The sequence below is a fragment of the Chlorocebus sabaeus genome, chromosome 11 (genome assembly GCF_047675955.1).
Source record: "Chlorocebus sabaeus isolate Y175 chromosome 11, mChlSab1.0.hap1, whole genome shotgun sequence".
NCBI lineage: Eukaryota > Metazoa > Chordata > Mammalia > Primates > Cercopithecidae > Chlorocebus > Chlorocebus sabaeus.
The window spans coordinates 25,317,666-25,329,948 of NC_132914.1; the positions used below are offsets into that span (position 1 = coordinate 25,317,666).

A 12,283-nucleotide genomic window follows, 5' to 3' on the forward strand; every position below is an offset into this window, starting at 1 on the left:
CCCCTCACTCTTGACTTGAAGCATGCTAATGTTTTATACACTCAAATAACTAAAGGCTCTTTAAATTTTATTTTAGAACTCCTAAAACCATATTATCAAAAAAAAAGTCTTTCTAGCAGTCCAACAATCAGTTGTGCTTTATCTTGGCACTTCCACTATTCTGTGAGCCTCTTACTTAAATTCCATATGCCATGTATATATAACTTACTACCAAACTAGATCAATGAAGTTTTTTATCACTGGTTCTCAAACTTTTATGTGCAAAAGAATCACCAGTCATGCTTGTTAAAAACGCAGGGTTACAGGGCTACACCCACAGAGATTCAGGTTCTATATGTCTGGGATGAGACCCAGAAAGCCCTGTTTTTAACAAATATCCCAAGTGGTTTTCAACTGGCTGACTGGATGATCACCTTTGAGAAACACTGTTCTGTAATTTCCTTTGATGTCAATTTTTATGTATTCAGAATCTCTGCTTAAAGTCATAAAATATTTCCTCTTAAGTATAAGCAACATGCATCTGTGTGTTCAGTGAATATTTTTTGATGAATGTACGGATTAGTGAATATTTGATAATAAGCAACATTTAGAAATCGCTTTATAGGCTGGGCATAGTGGCTCATGCCTGTAATCCCAACACTTTGGGAGGCCAAGGCAGGCAGATCACTCGAGCTCGGGAGTTCAAGACAAGCCTTGGCAACATGATGAAACCCCATCTCTATACATTTAAAACAAACTTCATCTCTACACAAAAGTTAAAGCAAATTAACTGGGCGTGCTGGCGCATGCCTGTGGTCCCAGTTACTCAGGAGGCCGAGGTGGGAGGATCACTTGAGCTCGGGCAGTCGAGGCTGCAGTGAGCCATGACTCCACCACTGCACTCCAACCTGGGTGACAGAGTGAGACCTCGTCTCAAAAAGAAAAAAGAAAAAAGCAAGAAAGAGATCACTTTACAGCATAGACATGGCTTTCGATAACTATTTCTCATCTCTTCCTCCTAACTGTCTCATGTGATAGGCAGGTATTGTTATCTCATGCAATAGGCAGGTATTGTTAGTGCTCCCATTTTACAGAGAGGAATCTCACACTAACACCTTGTGATGGAAGAGAATTAAAGTGGCAGAATCGAATAGACTGAAATTCAGGCAAAGACTGTCCCGCTCACTAGAGCTGAGGAAGATAGGCAAGTCACTTGACCACTGGAGTCTGCTATTCAGCTGTGAAAAGGTGCTAATATCCATCTGATAGGAGGGCTGGGAGGGCTAAATGAGATTATCCATGTACGGCACCTAGCACCCCTCCCAGAACACAGTAAACACTCAAGAGCTGTTTGTTTTCTTACTTCCCCATCGTGCAGGGCTGCCTTGACTCCATATGAAACTCATCTTGCAAACTATGCTCACTCAGCAATCATGTATGTGGGTTGCTGCTCTGTTTCAGGCATTGTGATTCTGCTAGGACTACAATTCAATGCCCTCAGGGAGCTTACCTTCTAATTGGAAATTTTTTACATCACCCTATGGTTACCCCTTTCAAATCAGGCAGCAGAGTATTTTGAAGACCTTTCATTTCATGCAGTGAGTCCGACACAAGGCAGAGTGGACAGTGGTGCCATGAGAATAGTGAATTTGTGGTAAGAGAAAGGTTAAGAAAAGCACAGCAAGGAGTGATAAGTAAAAGGAGACAGGAAGAGAAGAGCTTCTGGGTGACCCCAGGAAGTCTCTAAAAATAAATAGGGGTCCTATGAAATTTCTTTATGTGCTGATAGATCTCTATCTGTTTGTCTCCTGTGCATGACTTTATTTCCTGGTTGGATGTGGAAAAGACACTCCTATTTGGTTAATAGAGAAGGTACGTGGAGATGAGGCTGAGAGTGAAGCAAGAAAATTCAAGACAGAATTATACGAAATAGTATGCATGTCTTCAAAAGCAGTGCCCAGTGCAAGAGTACACTGATGAGACTGATTCTGCCAGACACATATGAAAGAGTGCCAGTGGTGCAGAGGAATACTAAGCATCACAAGAACTTGCAGGCGAGCTGCAGTCTACTCCTGATAGTACACATCAAACAACGTCAGCTCTTAGTGGTCCTGAATTACACCAGTACATCTAGGCAGACGTCGGATTTTGCCATAGTTCCTAACCAGAATGGGGATGAGCCCGCAACTACGGAAGGTACAAACCTGCCACAATGGAGGATGAAATCTGAAGTCTCGTGAGAGGTACCATCTAGGAAACACACCGTCAAAAGTATGAACATCTTTTTCTTTTCCTCTCACAAATATAAGTTTGTCAGCCTTTTTAAGTAGAGACATTGAAGCAACCCGTGCTCACTCTTCAGGAAAAAATTACGCTAGAGGAGTCCCTCGTCTGAGGAATGTGTCAAAAATTAGCTCTCTTTTCCTGCCTCCCATCCTCCTTGGATTCCGAAGTTGTCCCAGTGCCAGTTTCCCACAGTACAACACACAGAACCACCTAAAAATGTGGGTCAAAATATTAGGGGTCCTAGCAATCCTACTGAAACTTACAGGCTAAGTGAGTGTCTTCTTGTATCCAAAAAGAATGCTTCCTTGCATACACAAAAGTGTTGCTCTCAATCACAATCCTGATTACCAGTCTGACTGAGTCTAAATGACGTGGTCTTCATCCTCCACCACAACCGCCTCCCCCCGACTCTGGCCCAAAAAAATAGCAACAACTCAATTCTCAGTCCAATAACGTCTTTTCTCAGATGTTGTTCTCCCAGTGGGTAGAAGAATGAACTATTGCAATGCCACCAGCTCCTCTACAGTTTCTTTTAATTTAAAGTTACAACAGGAGGGAAGAAAAGAGACTTTCTATTAAGGGACAACTCCCTGAAGGGGCTCTTAGCTGACAATCGAAGGACTGCTCATGGCAGTGATCAAATCTAAGGCAACAAAGTGCTGGTGGCTCTGTGACTCATCACAGCAGGAGCTCGCGCTGAGGGCCACTTGAGTTCAGTGCTTTGTGGTGCTGCAAGTTGGTTTAGGAACAGTAACACAGGGGAGCAAAGACTTGCAAGGTGTTTGAGGCTCAAGATAAAATGCAGACTTCCAGTGCGTTGCTACTCAACTGAATAGAAAGCCTAGAGAGGTAAGGAAATGAACAGAGTTCTGCCTCATGTTATAGGGCAAATTACCTGAAGATGGTCAAGGTCAGTTGGTATAGCTAGTGTTCAGTTTATACTCTGATAAAAAATAAGGATTAATGGAAGATAAATGAACCAAGCTATTTTAAAATGACAAACGTTAAAGATGTTTGCTTGCATAAACAATGCCTTCCAATTATATGAAATATCCATTATTTAGATATATTTACAATCACCTGATAAAATTCATCTATACCTTTCAGATGCATTTTGTGAGTACACTGAAAAGAGTGCAAAATACACTGGGCATTTCTTCCATGCCACAAACAGTACTATGGACTTAGAGATGATCTCATATAACCTAATTTAATCCCAATTAGTGAGGTGATACTGCCATTACACTTATTTTGCAATTGAGGAAAACAAAGCTCAAAGAAACTCAAAACTCAAAGAGACCTCAAAGCAATTGCCAGGTCTCCTGTGTGTGAGTGTGTGTGTATGTGTGTATGAGAGAGAGAGAGAGAGAGAGAGAGAGAGAGAGAGAGAAAGAGAGAGTGAGTTCACATGTCTAAAGCAAGTGAAGTATTACTAAACTGGGCTATACTGCCAAACCATAGCTATACCACTCAGATCTCCTGTTTTGAGAGTGTAACTGACTTACTTCCCCAACTGCTTCCCCTATAGCTCTAGCACCACTTAGGCCCAGAGGCCATGCTTCCTGTAGCTGCTCCCAGCCAATGACTGACAGTGAGGAATGCTGATACAGGCCATTCTTTCAAGATCGATGACTCTTCCAATGGCTGGCTCTTATTTGCCTACCCAAACCTTTCAAAGACTGCACTATAGTCAAACTTCTTCCTACTCAATCTTCTTTCCTTGCCCCTCTCCTTGCATAAGTGTCAAACTTGTCTCATGGTCAAAAGGCTCTCCTGGTCTTGTCCTGCCCTCTCCCCCTCTCCCCTAAAAAACTTCTTACACATCTAATCCCATCTTGGCATCTGCTTCTTAAGGAACTCCAATTAATGCAAAAAAAAAACAAACAAAAAAAACATTTATTTGCTGTTTTAAGAAGCCTTTCCTTTATCTTTGCTCAGTTGTACTTATAGACAAATTCTGTTTCATTGCGAAGAGAAAATAACCACTAATTTCTCCATGTTTCTTTACATCACCTCTTCAAACCAGGCAATGGTATATTTATGGTGCCTTTCTCCTTGCACCCAATTTAAATAAACAAACCAACCTACAAGTTTCTCTTTGAAGTACTGTTGACTCCAGAGAGGAAAACACTGAAAAATCAGATGGATTTCTTTTTCCACATGGACTTTCTCTTTATCCACGGTACTATAACTTAATATAATGCAGAGGTGAATGACTATCAAAGGATTAAATATCAATAAATTTTCACTAGTTCATATTTGCTAATAGGAAATCAAAGAGATAACAAGAGGAGAAATCTACAGAATTAGGTCCTAAAGTTTTTATTTATCCTTACCTATTATGTAGGGTATAAATGTTAATTACTGAAAAAGCACTTAAATGAATAAAAGATAGAATTCACACTTGCACCAAATACAGCATCTTAATAAAATCACATTGTCAGAGATCATATACAGACGTTCACTGAATCACTGTTTTAAAGTGTTGATCTCAGCCTCAAGAAAGTGATACATTTTTTTCTTTTTAGACTCAAATAAGTTCAAAGTAAGTACAAAATGAAGCTTCAACCGTTATTAATGATCAGAACCTAGACTTGACTGGGAGAGAGAGCTGAGTGTAGCTAACATTTATTGAGCACACAGTTCATGACGCACACTATGCTAGGCATTTCACCCATAGTGTCTAGCATAATCCAAACAATATCCCTATAAGAAAGGGCATCATAATTTGCAGTTTAAGAGGTTAAGAAGGCCAGGCGCGGCGGCTCACGCTTCTAATCCCAGCACTTTGGGAGGCTGAGGAGGTGGATCACGAGGTCAGGAGATCAAGACCATCCTGACCAACAGGTGAAATCCCATCTCTACTAAAAATACAAAAATTAGCTGTGTATGGCGGCACATGCATGCAATCCCAGCTACTCTGGAGGCTGAGGCACAAGAATCCCTTGAACCCAGGAGGTGGAGGTTGCAGTGAGCCAACATTGCTCCACTGCACTCCAGCCTGGTGACAGAGCAAGACTCTGTCTCAAAAAAAAAAAAAAAAAAAAAGAAAAAAAAAAAGAGGTTAAGAAAAGAAGGTAGAACCCTGTAAGTTCAGATCTCTAAATAAAATTTTGGATAAATCACAGACCTACACTGAAAAATTCCAAATGAGATACCTTTCTCCTTTCATGGTTCCTTCCTGAATTCCCTCACTTCCGACAGTTTAATTGGTGTTGAAGAAAGAAAAAATGCCTTAAGCCACCAGAGAATACAAACTGGATATCAAACTAAAGTCCGCTCATCCCTGTGACTACCGCATTATTTTTACTCTGTGTACACAGGATATCATAAAACCATAGAGTAGGTGAATGACACGTAGCTGAGCATCAGAGATACAATCAGGTCTTTGTTTTGGGGTGTTTTGTTTTTACTTATAATGAACTTTAAGAAATAGAAAATGAATGGACTTACACTTGTAGAATTCAATGCCACCATCACTAGTACTCCCCAAGATACATTTTTATGGCTCAATTTTTATGGACGGTTATTTAATGGTTATTTACATGTATTCAAATTTTTCCTAATTTTGTCAAGATGCTGCCCCTACTGAATGTCATCCTTAACTGCAAGTGAAATCATTAGCTGCCTATAAGGGATGATTTGAGTAGTATTGAAAAAGTCCTTGATACCTGCAATTACCACAAGTCTCTCTCTATGGAATTAGATGACCGTAATAAACTACCAAAATGATAACAGTAATATCATCTAGTTTGAGAATTCAACCATAATGAATGAATAACAACTTTAAAATAGTTAGCTTATGAGCCAGAGGTTAAATGGGGCAAATGGGGCAGGAATTCAGAAGGGTCCATCAAGGCAAAATAGACTGTCAAGGGCCCATCCTGAAGGTCAGGACCCTCACTGGGAAAGCATTCAAAAGTCCCATGTAGGCAGCTAAAGGAGCAGGTCTTTGGAGGAAATAACCCCCCCAAAATTCCCCTAACTAAAGTTAGCCTACCTTTGACCTTGACTCAATTTTAAAGACAAGGAAATTGAATTTGGTAAAATTTATTCAATAGTCCTACAGAAATGTCCCCATATGGCCCTGCTAAAGCAAAAAGTGCCTGATTGTCTGCCCTTCTACTGAGCCTTAAGCACTCCATTTCTCCCCTCTTAAATATCAAAATTCATTATATTTAAGAAAAAGGTTAAATCTTTGCTTCATATTTTTAAAAACCTCACTTTACTCTTTTATTAACATCAACTTTTCATGCAAACGAACTCTTGGTTAATTTAAGATCATGAAATTACTTCTCCACATCGGAAATCCCTCTCATAAATATTAGGTATAAGTGATTATTTACGTTACATCACACACACAGAGTAAACAACAAAAACTCCACTCACATTTGAGAATCATTTACTATTCCAACTCCCCAAGCTCCCCCAAATGGGAAATGGAATAACCAGACTGATCATAATTGGATTAAGAACCATAATTCTTTAATTCATTCATCAAATTGAGGCATTTGGAACAGTTTATTTACAGAGTTGTTTAGACAGTTTTGTGTGGTGTTTTTTAAGATAAACCAAAATGCCTTTCTGAAATAAGTTTCAGATCCCAAATCATTAACATATGAAAACCAAATGTAGACAATTTACAAATGCGTGTTTTAAAACAATGTTTGGAACAAAATTGGACTTTTATTTCATTAACTATCTACAAATCTAAGTTCAGGATATAGTTTATTTGAAACAGCCAACCACTTTCTTCGCCTTTAAAATAAATCTTCATTTCTCAGACTAAAAATTTTTGACCAGTATGTGAGGGAACGCATTTGACTTCAGGCCTAGACAAATAAGTTTCCAGGTTACTCTCAAAACTCTAATTATAGCACTCTCTACCAGTGAAGTTGATTAGCTATTGGGTGAATCATCCAGGTTATGCCAATCAATTATATCCAACAATTGTAGCTTCTGGAAATCTAAACAGTGTTCAACATTAGAACTCTCCGTTATTTGAAATCCAGTGTATTTTAGGAGATTAGGAAACATAAATTTTGTCCTGTAAGTTTTACTTTTTTATATAATCTGAACATACCCTCAAATCAATGATTACTTATCACTCAGGAAAGGAACAGAGCTTTTTAAGAAGGCAGTACATCCTGTAAGCACTACATCAAATTTTAAACTTGCTTTGTAAGTAAGAAAAAAAAATTCTTTAAGCATTTAAATTCATTCCTTTAACTGGAAAGGGAAAATTTAGAAATTTAAATTCTCCTTATCACTCATAACTCACCCCCACTGAGGACAACCAAAAACATGCCAACATACCTGAGTATAAACTTCACTCTTTTGCTATTTACTATTTATATACTCCACAGATAGCATCTTTCTAAGTGTATATATTTTTTTCTTTTACCAAACCACGTGTCAGTCCAAACAGGATGTGCACTTACATGTATAGAACTAAGTTAATTTGAATTAGCCATTGGACCTCAAATACCTATTTACCAAAGAGGTTTGGGAGTTCTGAATTCTGTATACAACATCCCATTCAAGCAGAACTGTTTAAGCTCAACAACAAAACTAATACAAGGTTTCCATATTAAGAATAGAAGTTTTTCCTGTATTAAGAGTTTACACTTGCAAGTCTGTGTTAGATTGGATCAATACTACCCATTCAAAAAGGCTACAAAATGATTTTTTTAAAACCACAGCAAACAAAAAACTGTTGATTCTTCAGGAACAAGGTTGTTAGAAGAGAGACCACTGGAAAGAAAGGGGGGAAAAAAGAAAGAATTTCAAGCAAGTATGCTACTATGTAATTAACACAAACAACTAAATAATTATGCACATCCCTTCCCACCCCCACAATTAAATGTTTTTAAACAACTCATGTGATGAAAGATCTACCTTTTAGGCAAACAAAAGCAATCCCTAGCAGTTTAAGGATTTAAGGCTGTATTGCATCAGTTTTAAGTGATGCTTATGATTTTTATCTTGTATAGTTCTGAGGAATAAACAGTTGATGGCATAATTTGCAGGAGAACTCTGCACAGTGCCTAAAAGAACTGCCACTGTAAGTACTTATGATTTTAAATCATTGTGGCTGAATTTATCTAGGCTTCTGCCTGGGAGCTATATTTAAATCAGGAAGAAGCACCCCTAGAAACTTTGTTCCATGTATCTGCATTTGAAACCAGATTCCTTCCCTATCTGAGCTAACAGCAATTCTCATACAGCTGAATTCCTTTAAAATTAGACAGATCAAAATTTAGCAGTTCTGTAAAGGCTCTAAGAAATCGTCCTCCTTTTAAATGCTATAAAAGTCAAACTTGAAAAACATTTCCGTATACTTTAAAGCCATCTGGCCCTTAACCTAATCACTCTTGGCCATCGAGCCTCACTCCCGTAATCCTGATCAAAAACTCTCCTCTGGTTTTTCTGATGGAAATGTCCATTGCCTAAAAATCACCCACGTGCCTACTTCATTGGCCTGTTTGTGTGTGTTTGTGTGTGTGTTTTCAGGATACTAGGGGCCATTATTTATGAAAAGCAAGGAAACAAATCACTGTCCAGTCCCTTTGCAGATTCCCACACTTACTGCCCCAAATCCCACTCGGTCCTGCCCTTGGCTAAAGAACTGTGCTGAGCCAGAAGGCAGTCCCTAGGGACATCTCCTTATGCCTTTCTTGAAAAACTCCTTTGGCTATCTGGGTATGTGAGGATCTCAACTGGGTTCCAGCAAATCCCTAAACTTTTGTAAGAAAGTACAGTTGACTGCCACCCAGAGTGCCTGGACTGCCTGGCACCGAGTGTAGGGTTCTGCATATTCACAGGATTTCTCGTCTTGACCTGCTTTAGCTGAGAAGGGAACACATTAAAATGAATTCACATTCATCACATTCTGAATTTAGTCACAGAAACCAACGTCTTCAGATATTCACCAGGGTCAATCTATTTATTAATATAGTCGCTTTGCAAAGTGTAGGGAAAATGACTACTAAAATATGTAAACAGTGCTTCGTGTGCATCCGATCAATACTCAACAAACTGCTGCTCTCCAACGCAAACATTTCCAAATCCAATTTGATTTCAACTCGTATAACCTCTTTTCATTGCTTCTTATTGCTGTAGCCCGAAAGTGCAAGCGAGATTTCCCAAACCCGCGCTTAAAGTGACACAACACGTGAGTGGTCTTCACTTTGTACACTGAGTGAGGAGGGGGAAAAAAAGTAGTTGCAATTAAAATTAAAGCTTCCGGTCTCTGAAATCCCTAGAATCCTGAAGGATGAGACTTGTTTCCGAAATTCCGGGCGGGAGGGAGGGGGAATGGTAGGGAGAAGGATTGCAGAAAGCGAAACAAAAAGACGAAAGAGTCGGGGGGTGGGGGTGGCTAAGGTTAGGGGGTGGGCCGGGGGTCGCTCTGATACCCTAGAAGGGCTAAGGGGCTTTGTCCAACTTTTAGGGTCTGGCCTTGGACGTTCGCCGCGATTCCCAGCACAGCCCAGGGTTCTCCCCGCACTCCTGCCCTCCTCTCGCATCAACCACCTCCACCGCCACCACTTACAAAACAATACCAGCAACAGTACGCAGGCTTCCCAACAAAAATAGAAAGTTATCCCGTCTCCGGGTCGGGGTCCAAGCCCGCGCTCCAGGGTCCCCCGGCCAGCCGCCCCCGGGGATGACAGGGCCACTCCGCGCCTCGGGCCGCCTCCCACCTCTCCGTCACCCCCAGCCCAGTCCCCCTCCCTCTGTACTTGAGGAAACTCCGGCGGCGGCCCCCTCCCTCCTCCGCGGCTCTCCAGCTGGAGCCGGGAACGAGTGCTGAGTGGCGGGCCCGGCGAGCGGCAGAGGGGAGCTCTGCGCCTTGGAGGTCTGCCCACAACAACATCGGGACGAACAACAAAGTTAAAACGCAGCGATTCACGCACCTTACCCGGTCTCGTTAATGCCTCCTCCGGCGTGGGATGCAAAGTGGCACAGAGGCGGGCTGGGGGCCCCCGGGAGGAGACTGGAGATGGGTTTTGGTGGCTCGCCTTTTTCACTCTGTGTGTGTGTGTCTGTGTGTGTGCGTGTGTGCCGGTGTGTGTGTGTGTGCGCGCGCGTGTCCCTCTCTCTCCCCCCGTCTCTCGCTCGCCCGCTCGCTCGCGCTCCCCGTGTTGCTCTCAAGGACGAGGTGAAATCCCTTTGCTGGTCATGAGGCGGCTTCAGAGACAAACAACACAATGCGAGTGCAAATAACAAAAGGCAAAAAGACAGTAGGAACAATGGGGGAGGCGAGGGCAGCGCACCAGCCAGCGGTCACCGCGGCCCGGCGCCCGCCCCGGGGGGTGCGGCGGGGGCGGGCGCGGGGGCGGCGCCGGGGGCTCCCGCTCCCTCCAGGTCGCCCCCGAGCTCCCGCAAGCCCACCCTGACCTCCTTCCTGCAGCTCGCCGCCCGGCCGCCCTCTCTATCCATCCGAAGGGAAGGAGCCCCAGAGTTTTCTTCCCCGTCTGCTGCAGAGTAACTAGATTGTAAATAACGCGGCGATTACCCACACCGTGCAGGATTTTTTTTTTTTTTAATCTGCCCTCCACTTAAAGGAGCGATAAAAATGAAATGGCAGGAGTGGAAGGAGCCAGGGAGAGCGGGATATCTCTAGATCTCGATGGAGCTCGCATCTATAAATACGCATTCATGTTTAGTCAAGTCCCTTTGTCAACTTCTTCCCGGCGCCTGAGCCTCAGCCGCTGCCCTGCGCCCAGGACCTGGCCCCTCCCGACCCCCCAGCCCAGTGGTCAAGCGGTCGGGCCGGCAAGGAGGGCGCGCGCGGGGGGCTGCGAGGTCCGTGGAACCTTTCCCGGAGGCGAGCCGCGGGCTGCTGGGCGCGGAGGCTGGAGCCGCAAGAGGTTCGGCTGCTGAAGCGGCCACTGCCTGCCCGAGCCCGGCTCCGCGCCGCGCGTCCCCGCCGCCGCCGGCACTGTGCACCCACCTACTCCTTGGGCATTGAGGTAGGGGAGAAAAGTTTTGAGGCGCTCTCATCTCTGCCTCCGGGGTGGTTGAACTGGTTTGGTTTTGTGTTGAGCGAAGCCAAAAAAAAAGAAGAAGAAGAAAAGAAAAAAAACGACCACACACACAAACACACACACACACACACACCCCAACCCAAGAACCAGGGAATGAAATTTAGTGATATTTAGGGAGAAATAAGGCTGAGAGCTGGGCTCCGACTCTGCCGCGACACTTGAGTGGGCGCGTGGACCCTCGGAGTCCCATCCCCATCAGAAGAAACTCCATCGGTGATGCCCTGAGCAGAAGCTGTGGGGCTGATTTAAGTGTGTGCTCTGACAGCTCCCGGGCTGCTCCGGCGCTTATCTCTTCTAATCTTACTTTCATTGACTTAAAACAGCTGCCGGTTTGCCAGGGGAAAAAAATCCTATTAAATCTCAAACCAGGGTGGGGCGGGGGCGGGGGTTCCTGACAGTGATCTTCCCAGAGCTGGTGTCCAGAAAAGAGCAGGGGGAAGGGAGAGCGTTCACGCGGGAGGCTGCGGGTTGGGAAGGGGGTGATGGAAAGAGGACTAAGGAAACAATTCGAGCAACACGTTTCTTTTCCTGGCTGTAGCCTTCTCTCCGTTTGCTTTTATGCCAAGGTGCGTGTTCTCTGTCCCCATCTCTGTAATTCTCTGCAGACGCGCAACCATTGACTGCGCCGCGTCCCTGGGCACCCCTAGCATTACCCAGAGTGCAACAACACCATCAGGAGATCAATGACCAGACTCTATGTATTCTTAACGCGCCTAGAAGAGCAGCACACCGGAGGAGCTTGGGAGCGAGGCTCGGGGCTTGGCTGTCTCCGGGCGATCTCTCCCAGACTTTTTCCGGGCTGATTTCTAAACGGCAGTTAGTAAGCAAATATAATTTCCCAATGCATGCCACACATACCAATCACAATATATTCAGCTAGGAAAGTGAGACATCCTTTCTCCCCCTTTCCACCCTTTGTAGATTTGTTTCTGGAGATAGGTTGCTAATACCTGAGATTTACACTT

At 43.4% G+C, this 12,283-nt stretch overlaps 1 protein-coding gene across 2 annotated transcripts in view; it reads right to left on the reverse strand.

Annotated features, from left to right (window-relative positions):
- SOX5 (SRY-box transcription factor 5) overlaps window positions 1-10,561 on the reverse strand; it is a 1,032,593-nt gene extending 1,022,032 nt beyond the window's left edge. Inside the window, exon 1 of one of the 2 annotated variants that reach the window (XM_073020544.1) lies at window positions 10,190-10,561. The gene's annotated coding sequence lies outside the window, so the exon portion shown is untranslated. Of the gene's footprint in view, window positions 1-10,184 lie in introns of both variants that reach the window. The other variant, XM_073020543.1, reaches the window with a different exon arrangement.
- Window positions 10,562-12,283: the final 1,722 nt, after the last annotated feature.